At 35.5% G+C, this 14,262-nt stretch overlaps 1 pseudogene across 1 annotated transcript in view; it reads left to right on the top strand.

The window, feature by feature from the left end:
• The first annotated feature begins 4,145 nt into the window (after positions 1 to 4,145).
• LOC145789341 (rRNA biogenesis protein RRP5-like) overlaps positions 4,146 to 14,262 on the top strand; it is a 78,841-nt pseudogene continuing 68,724 nt past the window's right edge. The window contains exons 1-5 of the transcript XR_014332426.1: positions 4,146 to 4,437; positions 4,527 to 4,750; positions 6,613 to 6,711; positions 6,928 to 7,101; positions 13,966 to 14,065. The product of XR_014332426.1 is annotated as an rRNA biogenesis protein RRP5-like (transcript). The remainder of the gene's footprint in view (positions 4,438 to 4,526; positions 4,751 to 6,612; positions 6,712 to 6,927; positions 7,102 to 13,965; positions 14,066 to 14,262) is intronic.

The raw sequence follows: 14,262 nt of genomic DNA, 5'->3' as shown, positions 1-14,262 counted from the left end.
CTTAAAACTTATGTACAGACATGGCCAAACATGACCAATAAAACGAAACAAAGGACAAAAAGCAAAAGCCTTATGCATGAGGCATCTTGGGCTAACTCCACAAAACTCAATAATTCTTTCACAAACTCACTGGGGCTGGACATCTCATTGCTCACCTACATACATATAAATATGGAGTGAGCTATAGCCTAGTGAATAGCATTAGAGTAAAGAGGTTATATGAATGAGTTCTATATACATAAGTAAAACCATAAAGTAACCTCAGTACGTAACGGAATGACCTCAAGTCCAATACATGACAGAACGACCTCGGGTCCAATGTATAACAGAGAATAGAGCAGAAAACAAAGCAGAGCAGACAGTGGCAAAAAGAGACAACCTAGGTTCCAATTCAACACAACTGTATAAAACGGCCTCCGACTTAATACATAGCAAAACAACCTTAGATCCAACATGAACAGAGATATAGAATGACCTTAGGTCCGATAGATACATTTACAAATAGCATACCGATCAGACAGATAAAAGACTCATTCATACTTTCAAAATTATCAGTATAAAAAAACTTACCACATTGTTATGGTAAAAAAATAACATAGGAGAAAATATCTTTACTAAGATATTACTCACCTTGAGTAGGTTGATGTTCTTCCACAACGTTCGAACCTACACATTACATATAAGCATACACATTGAAATATATTGTTTGAACCGAATAATTCATCTACTATTTTCTAATCCAATTATTCATGATGGTTTCTTACTTGTCAGTTCCTTAATGAGTCATAATTCATGCCTAGGAATGCTCAGAAGAATATGAGAATGAAGATGCGAACACAAAACAACATCCCAAAATGTGTTGAAAATGACATGATCGCTCAAGCCACCAAATGGTCGCTTGAGCAGACTGCATGGATTTCAAAAATATTGGGAAGGTTTGAAGTTGGCTCAAGCCAACACTCTATCGCTCAAGCAGTCCGATAACATACAAAGGGTTCGCTTGAGCCACCTTTTGGTCTCTCGATCGATCTGTAAAGACTGCAAAACTACTGGGAGCCCACGGAGTTCACTAGAGTTACTAGACGGTCGCTCGAGCGGTCAGCAAAATTTATGGGTACCAAGCTCAACAAAAATGGCTTCTAACAACTCTTCAAAACTTGGGGGTCTTGCATGGTTTGTTCAAATGCATGGAATAGTTTTAGAAAACTCAAATACAAGACCTTTGAAAAATCCTTTATTCAAATCTTCATCAATTTGTCAAAGATTTGAACCAAAATCCCATGCATGCAAGAATTTCTAACTCTTCTCTCTTATTCTTCAAAAAAATATGCAATGGTGCTTATAAATTCATGAGTTTCTGAAACAATATACAATATATGAACTCACATGCATGCAAAGGCTTCAAAACTCATACTCAAAATGATGAAATCAAAGGTTAACTACTAAGAATGTACATGCAACTCATCTTCATGCTCAAAAATCCATTTTTTTATAACTCTTATGAAAGTAGCTCAATAACTTGATGAAATCATGACGCATAGAGGATTTACTACAGAAATTGTGTTCAAGATTCTTACCTAGAGCTTCGATTTCAGAAAATATGAGATGATCCTCCTTAGTTTCTTTAATCTCTAGCACAAAAATGGGTTTTTCTCTCTAAAACAAGTTTTCAACTCTCACTCTCTTTCTAACTTGAGCTCTCAACACAAGGAGCCAATGATGAACTCAATAAAACCAAAGGAATAATACAACATTCCCTCAACTCAGCAGAATATACATACACACACTCTCACATCTTGACTCTCCTACACAAGATACACAACTCTTGCAAAGCTTCCAGCACAACACACACTCAAGGATTTTAATCCTCTACACCCAACATTACAAAATTCCCATCTCATACTACACTTAATCAGATGTTGAATCATAAATAGGATTAAATTAGATACTAATCATGTATTATCTTATATCATCTTAATTAAACACAAGTAGCCTTAATTAATCAAGGTTAGTACACAACTCAGTTAACCAAAAATAGTTCCAATTAAGGCTCAATTTAATCACATGCGATTTTACTAAACTAAATCAATTTCTAATAAAACTTCTCAAATGGTTTCAAAAATTCCATTTAGTCTACCCATATGCTCAGTTTCAGTTTCTAAAAACATTTTGGCTATCACTTTCAGATTTAGAGTAGAAATCATGGTAGATAATTTCCAAGTTTGACAGATATGCACAAATTAATCACAAGGCACATATCACAATTAATAAATAACACATAAGTAAATGAATATAATCATGATATGTATGTTGAGGTTATTACATCAGACTTGTAGAGGAAAATATTGGTTGCCTCAATTCACCGCTCGAGCGGTAACTCCACCGCTCAAGCGGCAATTTATTTCTCCAAAACTATTATAATGCTTTTGGATTCTTTGACACAGATTATATGTCAACTCAACTCAACTCAACTCAAGGAAATGTTTGTGGTTTATTTGACACATATTGAAGAGCCTTCTCCACTAATGGTATCTAATTGAGCTATTAGTTGTTGAGGCTCACTAGTTGCTATGTATTTCATCATTATAGAACAAAAAAAAAGAAAGAAAGAGAGAGCAATAAATGATAGGCATACTCCAAAATTCATCTTAAGCATTTGTTAAAAAGGCAATGCTATTATATGTAAGTTATAATATTTATGGAGTTGATTATCACAAATGTCATAACTCAATTTGTTGGGAGTCAAAATTTAAAAATATTCATAAGGTATAACTAAAAAACTTTTGAATCATAACCAAAATAATGTCATAATCAACATTATAATGAGTCATGACTAACACTCCAATAAATTATAACTAAAAATTACAAAAATCATAACTAGAGATGCATATGTATATCTATAAATTTTCCAAGGGGTGTCTCATTCGGTTCCTTGGTTGGAACGCCGACTACTTGTGGTTTTGCATAGTTGGCTGACCTGTTTGGTTGATTTTGATGTTTTGGCATTTGTAGATTTTGTGGAGGATTTGACTTGTTAATATGTTGAGCCTTTGCGGTTTCTAGTTTGTATTCTTTGCATTTTCTCGATGCTTTTCTTATAAATTTTAGTTATTTATCAAAAAAAATAAAAATAAAAATTCCTTTGTGAGATATCTTTACCCTCTTTAACGAAGTGCATGACCAACAATCAGTAGTAGTTTGGATGCAATTCTTTAGTAATTTTTAAAATTTTCAATTTTATTTTATTTTATTTTTGTTAATTTTAGTTTGGATTTTGATAAAAAGGTTGCAAGGCCACCTAAAAACTTGTAGAAAGTATTTATTGTTCATTGAAAGTGTGAACATTCGCACTATAAAAAAAATCACATTATTTTTATTTAGAACAAGTGTAAAGTTTATTTATTTATTTTTTAATTGTTGCATTTCAAATATGTGAAATTTCACATTATTAGAAATTTAAATTTAAAATTTTTCAATTTAGAAACTATATGAAATTTTAAAAATGTGAAATTCCGAAAGTTATACATTTTCATTCAAAAAGTGTTTTTTTTTTTAAAAATAATTTTATATTCAATTGAGATATTTTTTTGATAGATCTTATCAAATAATTTTCAAAAATGTAAATGTTATCAAAAATAAAGGTAACGGCCCAAATACTACTCGAAGTAACAAGGTTTAGGCAATATTTGGTCAATGATCAAGTAAGGAAAAATTGGTCTATAACCAATTATATATATGCTTTGTGCTATTAATTGTAAGATTAAAAAATTCATCAATTTTGTTAGATAGTCATTGGAATTTAAACTGAATAATAAAATTTGTAACAAAATAATAAAATGTGAGTTTCATGAATCAATAATTCAAATATTATATTATAATTCATCTGATCAAATAAGGCAACTATAAGAATTAAATTATTTAAATTAAAATAATAGAGATTAAAATAAAATTTAAATCAAATTAGAAGGATAAAAAGTGCAATTTCATCTGATCAAATAAGGCAGCTATAAGAATTAAATTATTTAAATTAAAATAATAGAGATTAAAATAAAATTTAAATCAAATTAGAAGGACAAAAAGTGTAATTAACAATTGTATTTATTTGATATATATATATATATATAAACATTATCATCAGCCGTTTTGTCTAAAGCCCTTCTAAAGCCTCCGCGCATCTCATGCTTTTTATTGGTTAAGGGTTTAGGGTTTAAACGATCACTTGCCTCAAAACCCTAGAACGTGTTTGGTTGCTTAGAAAAATTTCAGGTAAAATGGCACGACCTTCCAAGAAAATTTCAAACAAGAAATCTGAGCAGAAATTCCAGAAGCCATCTAAGAAATCATTCAAGCCCACAAGAAAAACAGACGAAACACAAGTATTGGCTATGCAACTCCAAGACGACGTCCCTGACTTCCCCAGAGCCACAGCCAGAGGTGGTTCGTATATATATATATATATATTACATGTATGTATGTATGTATGGTTTTAAATTTGTTTGTTGTTTTGTATGTGTTATTATTATTAGGTGGAAGAAGTTCACTTGGGAAAGAAGTCGATGAAGTTGATGGCGATGATGTTGATATGGAGTTTGAATCAGGAGAGAGGGAGTTGAATAATAATAATTATAAGAATAAGAATAAAAGGCTACAAAAGCGAAATCATTCAGCAGAAGAGGATGATTTGGGTTCTCTTTTTGGTGACGGCATTTCTGGAAAATTACCTAGGTTTGCCAATAAGATCACCTTGAAGGTAAATATTTGTTAGATAATTGATTGTTTGTGTTTTAAGTTATTATATGTATGGAGATAGATTATTCTATCATTAGTGTGTACTATGGTTGGTTCTCTCGGTTGCTATGCTATTGTTGACCCATCCTTGAATCATTATTATAATAGGGTTTTGATGTATAATTCATTCAAGTTTTCTTTTGTATTGTTGCTGCGACATCTGTTCTAAATGTCTGATTTTCCTAGTTTAGGAACTGGATACTCGAGTTATATGCTGAAAACAACAATGTGGTTTCGCAAGAAAACAAACAAACAAAAAAAATGGAGAGTAAGCGGGGGGAATAAAAGAGGAAATGCTTGAAAAGAAACAAGATTGTTGAGTAATGACTCAAACAATTTACAAGTTTGATTAGAGTTAGCCGATAAAACTGCGTAACTACAAAGCTGAATAGGGAATTCACTGGGTGATGGAAGTAATAAGATGGTTGGTAACAGCCGTATTTAGGTGCTAATAATGCTATTTCATTAAACTAAATTAAGTTACTGTATTTCCAGACTTGGTGAATTTTTGTTTAGTTGTTTGACAGGCCGAAAAACTGAAATCTGAGGACCTATACATCTGCAATACAATACTGAACTGACAATGTTTCAGCTTCATTCTCAGTTTGATCTATGAATTTAAGGTGCTTACATTCCTTGAAAAAGGTACAAATAACAAGGGTGGGTTAACTTAGTTGGTTACCCTGGTACATTTCTATTTGGGAGGTTAGGGGGTCAATTCTTGCATTGAGCAAGGACTGATAATTTCTTCCCGCTCTTTCGTAATATTGTTCTCTTCTTCCCCAATATGGGGTATGTTTGTAGGTTGGTTGGTTGGTTGGTTAGGCTACTTGTTTCTTTCCTATTATAGGGGCTCTTCACTAGATTAGTTGTGGGGCTTCTATTCTATAGTTGTTGGACTATGTTTGCCCCTGATATAATTCACTTCATATTGAAAAATTCTCTCTATCAATTGACCCAAAAAAAGAAAAAAGAAAGAAGGGGGGAATGTTATATACATAGACATGTACATCCGTATGACTTGATCAAACTCAATCCATGTAAAATTTTAATTAATATATATTAAAGGGTGAATGAACCATGACCATAAAATACTGAATACAAGGAGAGCTTAATTTCTAAAATTAAAGTTCTACTTGAGCTAAAATGGGAAAATAAAATTTACAAGTCTGAGCCAGGTGGTTAGATTTTGTATTTCTTCCTTTAACTTGCCCCTGATTTCATGTGAAGTTAATGGAATACCCCGATGGAAGTTGTTGGATCAACTTGACTGTCTAAGGTCTGCTAAACGTGTCAGCTGTGAGTCTTGTGACTACTTTTGCTATGCCCACTTGTTTTCTTCCTGATCATACTTTCTCCAACCCTACTTGTTTTCTTCCTGATCATACTTTCTCCAACCCTGATCATAATGTTATGATTTACTGTATAGACCTTGTCCTGTCATACGATTTCATTTTCCCTTCTCTCGTTCCATATGTGAATGTTATCTATTATACTTCTTATTATTTTTTTTTTTTGTGTATTTTTTTTCTTTATTTCTCTCTATTGAGACTGGGCAACCTGAGAATAGTACAGTGTGTGTAAACTTTATTTTGAAGATTTTAATAAAAATTGCATGAAATTTCAATAAAAGCCTAATATTGTTTTCAAAAATTCTTGTAATTATTGGTACTGCTACTTTTGTATTTCTAGCTTATCTACACTTTGAAGTTAACTTCATAGATGCCATCTGTTAATAATTTAGCATCTTAATTTTGGATATATTTTTTTTCCACATTAATTTGCTGTCTAATTTAAAGTTATGCTTTCTTTGTGCATTCCTAGAATATTTCTCCTGGAATGAAGCTTTGGGGAGTCATTGCTGAAGTAAATGAGAAAGATATCGTAATTAGTCTTCCAGGGGGCTTGCGTGGATTAGTTCGTGCAAGTGAAGCATTTGACTTGCTTCTTCTATAAAGAATATCCAAATAGTTCTTCCCTTGACATTTATTTTCTGTCTTTGTGCCATTATTATTCTACTGCTTTTGAACTAATTTTTCTCATTTAGATTTTCCCCCTCCTTCCTTACGTTTATGTGTGCTTAAAATTGTTTGTTTTCATAATTTCAGTGTAAGAAGGTTTTATTTTCTATTATCTCAGGATGTGGAGACTAATTTTCTTTCTAGCATTTATCATGTTGGGCAACTGGTTTCTTGCATTGTACTGCAATTGGGTGATGATAAGAAAGAGAAGGGGAAACGAAAGATCTGGCTTTCTTTGCGTCTTGCTTTGTTGCATAAGACCTTAACCTTGGATGTTATTCAAGAAGGAATGGTATGCATTTTTTCAAATGTTTCATTGAAGATTTAATTTTTCTTTTTGCAAGAAAATGACTCTGATACTAATATGATACTTTCTTCTTATTTTTGGTTCCTTCCTGTTTTCATTCAACTTTTTTTGACCACAATCCTATAACAAATGAATATTAATTTTAATAATGATAAATGTTACTAGTGAAAGGAAGAGGTGTAATAAAATATTTTGTGATGAGATATTGAAATTTGATATTTTGTGAGTCGAGACATGTCACTTAAGACTAACGATGTCTTAACCTTAAGCCTAGGGCTTACAGTCAATTAGTAAGGTACTTCCAATATGCTTATGTAAACATGCTCAATATGCTCCTCTCTTGCGCGTCGCCTCTCTTGCTCTCGATGCCATGCTCGATGCCTTTTGTTTGGTGGTGGAGTGATTTTTTACTATAGTGTGTTTCACCTATGCTGCGTCCCCCCTTTTCCCCCAATGGCATCCAATGCTCTTACACTAGCCTAGGGACCTCTCTGGTAGAGTTTGTTCCACGATTACAGGGCAGTTGAGTGTGACCCTATGACCCTATGCAATACCTCTCAGGTCATGTGACTTGGTGGCTAGAATTAAAGGTTGATTAAGATGCTTGCTCCACTCTCCCTCGAGGGACTTGCGCTTTTGCTTGACTTAGAGAGCGAAAGAGATAGATCTCCAAAAGGAGATGACTCATACCAAGATAAAGGCATGCTAGGAAGCATAGATACGGATACGAGATATGGATACGACACGATACGGATACGGCGATACGACAAAATCTAAAAAAATAGGATACCGGTACGGCTAGGATACGTTTGTGAAAAATATATTTTTTAAAATTATTAATAGTGAGTTACACATAAACTAAAGAACGTTGAGAAATCATAATGTAATTTTATAATGCAAAATATTAACTTTTAAGAATTTTGTTTTAATTTAAGCTAGTAGCTTGTTTACTTCTTAAATTTTTAATAGGTTTTGCAAATATTTCATTTCAAGATCAAGTTTAATATATTTATATTACAATAATAGAACAATTCACAATTTGTCCCTATGCTTTTTCCTTTGACACTAGTGAAAAATATTGTATTCAAGTTTACTTGCTTATTTATTTATTGATAATTAATTTTACCATTGTTATATTATCTTGTTAATTCTTACTTTCTATGTTGTCATAGGGGACATGCATGAAATAATTAGGATACATTAGTTTGATAAATTCTATTATTTAACTCACTATACTCTTCTTATCGAAGAACTTAACAAAGTATTAGAAAAATATTCTTATATTTATACTTGCAATTATATTATATTATATTACTATGCAAGAAATGTTACAATTCTAATTTCATAAAACAAGTAAACATGACTTGAAGTATCCGATACTTCAAAATTAAGTATCCGATACTCCAAAATTAATGAAAAAATAAAAAAGAAGTATTCGATACTTTTAATAAGTATCCGATACGTATCCGCGAGTATCCAAGGAGTATCGGTATCTGATACGGATACAATACGGATATGTCACCCTATTTGAAGTATCCGTGCTTCATAGAAGGCATGTGATGTGCTTTGTAAACATCTGAAATCTGTGTATTGGTGATTTGGTGGTCCTAGTAGTTGAGGTCCCACTATTAATGAGGTGCTAGGATAGACAAAGGCAAACCACCTGTATCTTGTACCCACTTAGGCATATGTCCTTGCTTTTTTGTGATGTAGAATCAGTGCAAATTGCACTCTACTAAGAGGAGTGACTCTTGTTCTCAAATGTATAGCAACAAAAAAAGTGCATGTGACTCTTTCGGTTAGTTTTAAAAGGCTAGATGAGTGAAAAGATACGAGGATTTTAGGGTTTTAAAAGTGAAACAAAGGGTTGGGTTTTGAGATTGAAAAATACGAGTTTTGGGGATTGGTTTGGGCTTGTTCCTACCTTGTGAACAATATCCAAAAAATAGGAATACATGTTTATTTTGCAGTTCTTTATAGGGTTGCACTTGTGATGTGAGATGTTTGAGGGTTAAAGTGCTTTAAATAAATCTGGTTTTTGGAATCACTTTTACAAGCCTTTGACATCGCACCTAGAGTTTGATTGCCACCACACCCTCTAGCTTGGCCGCCCTCTCCTCTAATTTCTTGCTTAGCTCCACAGCTTCTAGCTTTGCCTTCTCATCTGACGCAATAGAAGTCTTAGGCCAAGATGCGGGGGTCCTCTTGGAATCCTCTAAAGTAGTCAGATCATCAATGATATGCATCCTTTGTACACATTGAAGAAGACAGTCAATTAGTTGCTAACAAGGGAGAGGAAAGACTTAAATATGTACAAAAACACATTTCCACGTTTAGCATTTGGGCTATTCCCTTCATTATGTGGTTTCTTGAAGGAATGTTGTGGTTGGCCATGTCAAGTGGAAGAAGAAGATTTTCGACAGATCGAAAGCCATCTCTCGCGAATTTACAACGGAGTTAGTGGTATTGATCAGTCGGCCAGTATGCATCAAAGGCTGTTCCCACAGCTCGAGCAACTCTTTCGTTCGTTGCTCTTCAATGTGGCATCAACTAGTTCTTTGCTAGTCTCCTTATGCCTCTTCCAGGACCTCTCGGTTTGGGGAGGGGGGGGGGACTTGTTCAGTTCAACCTCAGAATAAAATAAACGTTCTTCTCCCTCAGATAAATTTCTAAACAAGCCTCTCATACTACCTAGTCTAAGGAAAGGCAAGAGAGCTGTTCCTTGTGTAGATGTGGAATTGAGCACTTTGGTCTCCAAATCAAGCATCACTCTTTGCTTCAGCATGGTTATCTCCCTAGACAGTGCTATTGGGAGCTTGGCTCGAAGAACGGGTTGGAACAAAAGAAGAGGCACTTGTGTCTAATCGAGTTGATGCTCGTCTTTATGCTCAGGAGACTCTTGAAGATAATTAGTACTTTAACTTTCTTTGTGATAGTAAACCTGTAGATTTGTATGTAACCGAGCAACTCTAGAGCTGAACGTTTTTTGTATTGAAATGTGGCTTTGATTGCTTCTACGTTCTCCGTTGTCGGCTGCCTCTTGTGTCAACTAGGACCTGAAAGGGGAACCAAACGAGTGACTTAGGCAAAATAATCAAGAATTTGAGATCAAAGGAGAGGTCAGTCCAAGACTTGGATGGCTATCGATTAGTGGTAGCCTCTCTGTTTGGTCCTTAGTATCGGCTGAAAACTCCCAATTTCTCCTAACTTGAAGGAAGTCATCATTGTGCTTGCCCTTTATCAAAGAGCTTGGTAACTAGGTGCAACTCGGCCAACCAGACACACAAGTAATATGTAGCTCGGCCGACCAAACACACAAATAATATGTGCTATAATCCTTGTTGTGGAATAAACCATTGCAATGAAAGATGTCTCAGATTTCAAGGTTAAGTCTGAGCTTGTGATTAAGGGTTGAGATTCCACAGACTATCCTAATGACATTAATAGAGACTTGCATCGAGGTAAGCATGACTTGATGGAAAAGCTGATGCAACGAAGCGTCTAATAAGAATCTAAGGCTGCCTTCAACAATGGATGCTATGGGGAAGGCGACTGTTGATTTGGTCCCCATCTGTTTAGCATCCATCTTTGCCAATGATAATGTAACGTCATTGGCAACACTGTACTCATGATGGAATCGCACCATAGCAGTGAGAGTATCCACCTTACTCCGAAACTTGTCCATGGCGTTGAAACCTCACAAAGCATGGAAATAATAAACGGCGGGGAAATCATGGCAATAGTCACTAGAATCAATGGCGGACATCGGGAGAAACCAGAACAGTATTGGAAATCAAAGCAACTAAGTGGGACTAGGAATCAAAGCTAGTGAGGAAGGACGACTTACAACAGATGGGCTCAAAGTTGGGGCTGGAACAGGCTCGTTGGAGGGGAATGATGGAATTGGAGTAAACAGAATCTGCGAGAGAGCACTCTAGATCATTAGGAAGGGGAAGACCTTATTGGAAGGAAGATGTAGTACTCATAGCTTTTGAACTAGAAGGGACATCCAAGTGTATTGGGAAACCAAAGGGTGTTGTTTAGTACTATCATTACTTGTTGGGGAAGATGAAAAATACAACGGATCATGTCACATTGAGCAAATCAAGCGGTTAAGGACAGGTTGGCTTTGCCAATTGAAAAGCGCCACGTGTGCACAAGCAGTACACAACGGATATTTGTGTCTGACCAGGGGGATGACTGAGCTAAGGAGGTAGACACTTAATATCACAAGGAGATTGCCCCTGAAGTAAGCTTCCACTTCACTAAGTACCGGTGTTTTAAAAGGCGCGCGAGTTGCAATGAGGAGCAACCTTGCGCTTCTAACAGGTCAAGGCGAGGTGTAATATGCAAGGTGCAGCTTAGGTGTTGAGGTGAGGGCTTTTTTTTTGAGGCGTGAGGTGTGGGCTCTTTTTTGAGGCGCAAGACGTGAGCTCATACCTATTTTTCTACTCCAATTGTTGATTAAGTGCTTTTTTTGTGGGAATACCCACAGGGATTCAAAACTTTTCAATATAAAATGACAAAACGTGGTCAAAAGAGAGCGAAAAGTGATAAAAGATTGAATGTTATGCTTTATATCTTTCGTTGGATATTATATTTCTAGTTTTTAGATTATTGAATGTTATGTTTAAAGATTATTGGAAATGGTTATGATTTTTGAAATTCTGTATATATTAGTTATGTTGAAAAGTTTGCCAATTTTATAATTTTGCTTTTCTTCTACTACTTGCGCTTCGCTTTGGTGAGGCGCGCACCTTGCCTCGTGCCTTGTGCTTAGGCTATAGGAGACCTTGTCGCCTCGGTGCGCCTAGAGCCTTTTAAAACACTGCTAAGTACAAGTGAAAGCTAAGGGGCAAATGAAGGTAGTTAATATGACCGAGGCAAGGCCTAGATTGGGCCGAACTCGTCACATGGGTCAAGCCCAACTAGCCTGCGTATGTGGTTAGATAAGGGCATAGGCCAAGTACACGAGATGGGCCAAACCTAGTCTAGCACCCTTGGACTGAGCCGAGCTTTGGGCTAGGGCTAGATACCGTATATTGGAATTAGGGTTGTGCGTCGAGAATGTTAGAGTTGGTCCAGCCACTATTTGGGCCAAGATAGGCAATGACCGAGCATCTGTAACTGGATCAGACCACTAAGATCATCATATTGGCTAAGCACAGAGTGGCTAGTGTGGAAGAGCTTGACCGTACAACTAAGGGAGCACTCCCAGAGAGGGCTACCTTTTGGACTAAGTAACAAGGCCTTGTCCTTGGACTCAACTTAAGGTTGTAACAGAGGAATACATGTCATCAAAATCCCCAGGTGCTGGATTAAACAATTGGGGAAGAATCTTGCATCACATAATAGGTGAGCTCACATGAAGGATGTGCCTAACAGCATTGTGGTTCCCCCACTTAGGAATGATGATGACTAGTGAGAATTGTGGTAACCCTAGTCCTAGTGTTGTGAAAGGCGCACTTAGGCTTAGGGCGCAACTAGTGTCTTGAAGGGATCCAAGGCGAGGCACGTTAAATGAGTTGCGCGCCTTGGCCAGGTGGTGAAAGGCGCAAGGTGCGAGCCTAAGAGGGCTTTTTTTGTTTTTATTTTTGTTTCTGATGCTGATCTAACGGCTCTGATCTGTGTTCAAAAGGCTCCAACCCATAGGATTACAACTCATACAATATAACTTAACTCAAATCAGTCAACAGCTTAAATCCCTAATCTATTGAAGAAATCTGTGTCGTCTCTTCCTCTGGGCTCGTTTCTCTCGACTTCGACTTCGACTTCGAAATCTTGAGGTTAGTTCTTCTTCTTCTTCGTTAGTTGCTGTTAGGTGATTCAATTCAATTTGATTCGACTTTTTTTTTTTTTTTTTTTCCCTTGTTCTTTTTCTTCGTTGGTTGCTAGGTGACTTATTTTTTCTCTCCTCCTCCTCCTCCCTCCCCTTCTACTTTGTTGCTCTCTGTTTTTTTCTTTTTCGACTTCGACTTTCTCTCTTCTTCTTCTTCTTCCTCCTCTTTGCTCTATGTTTTTTTCTTTTTCCAGCTTCTTCGACTCTCTTTCTCTCTTCCCTGCTTCTTTGCTGGGCAGGGTTCTTCTTTCTCTTCTTTTCTGTCTATTGCTGGGTTGGGTTTTTTTTCCTGTCTTTTTTTTTTTTTGCTTCTCTGTTACATGGAATAATGTAAAACGAGAATAACAACTATTTGTATAAGCAAGCACATGTCTTCTTTTTTTATTCTATGGTTTGAGAATTATTCGATAATTTGCCTTGGTTACTTTCTTCTTCTTCTTTTATTTAGTTTTTATTTTTTTATTTTTTTATTTTTTTTAATAATTTGTCTTAGTACTAGTATGAGTCATTAGTCTATGTTAATTTATTTATTTTTTACTAAGACTGCGTGCCTTGCTTCAATAAAGCCCGCACCTCACCTTGCGCCTTGCTCCTTGCGCCTTGCTCCTAAGAGACCTTTAGCGACTTGGTGCGCCGTGAGCCTTTAAAAACACTGCCTAGTCCTCTATACCAGAGGTATGCCAATACTCAAATTAAATCCTCCCTTTTCAATTACCCATGAAAAAATAAGACTCCTAAGTATTATTGCTACATTATTAATTATTATGTGCTCTTTTAGCTCTTTATTATCTAGCTTTGAAGTTGTAAAATAAAAATTTTATTCCCTTATTTGCCTATATGACAAAAGAGGCTAGGTAAGGTACTCTTTTTGGTTTGATGTGGAGTCTGTTTCTTGCGAAATTGTGTTTGAGTTGAACACTCTACTCTTAACCATATCTTTTGTTTATCTCTCATGCTTATGTTCTGGTATGATTTTTTCTTTTCTTTTTCTAATTGTGTATGATTTACAGGTTATCACTGCATATGTGAAGAGCATTGAAGACCACGGCTATATACTTCATTTTGGATTGCCTTCATTTACTGGGTTTATGTCGAAAAACAGTCAAGCTGGTAATCGCTAGTCATCCTAGCATATCCATTCTAGTCACTTTTTATCTTTTAATTAATCTTTGTTACATCTTTTTTGATAAGTAAATATGTATTAGAAAAAAACAAAAGGGCAAAGGGTACGCAACCTGTATTCAAGAGTATCAAAGAAGGCTTGATGCCAAGTTGAGCTCCTGATGAAATCTACAGTAGATGAGGAT

Source organism: Camellia sinensis, chromosome 6, assembly GCF_055761805.1.
Source record: "Camellia sinensis isolate YWXY chromosome 6, ASM5576180v1, whole genome shotgun sequence".
NCBI classification, from domain to species: Eukaryota; Viridiplantae; Streptophyta; class Magnoliopsida; order Ericales; family Theaceae; genus Camellia; species Camellia sinensis.
Note: the sequence above shows the minus strand (reverse complement) of the source record. Positions and strands in the feature narration are given on the sequence as shown.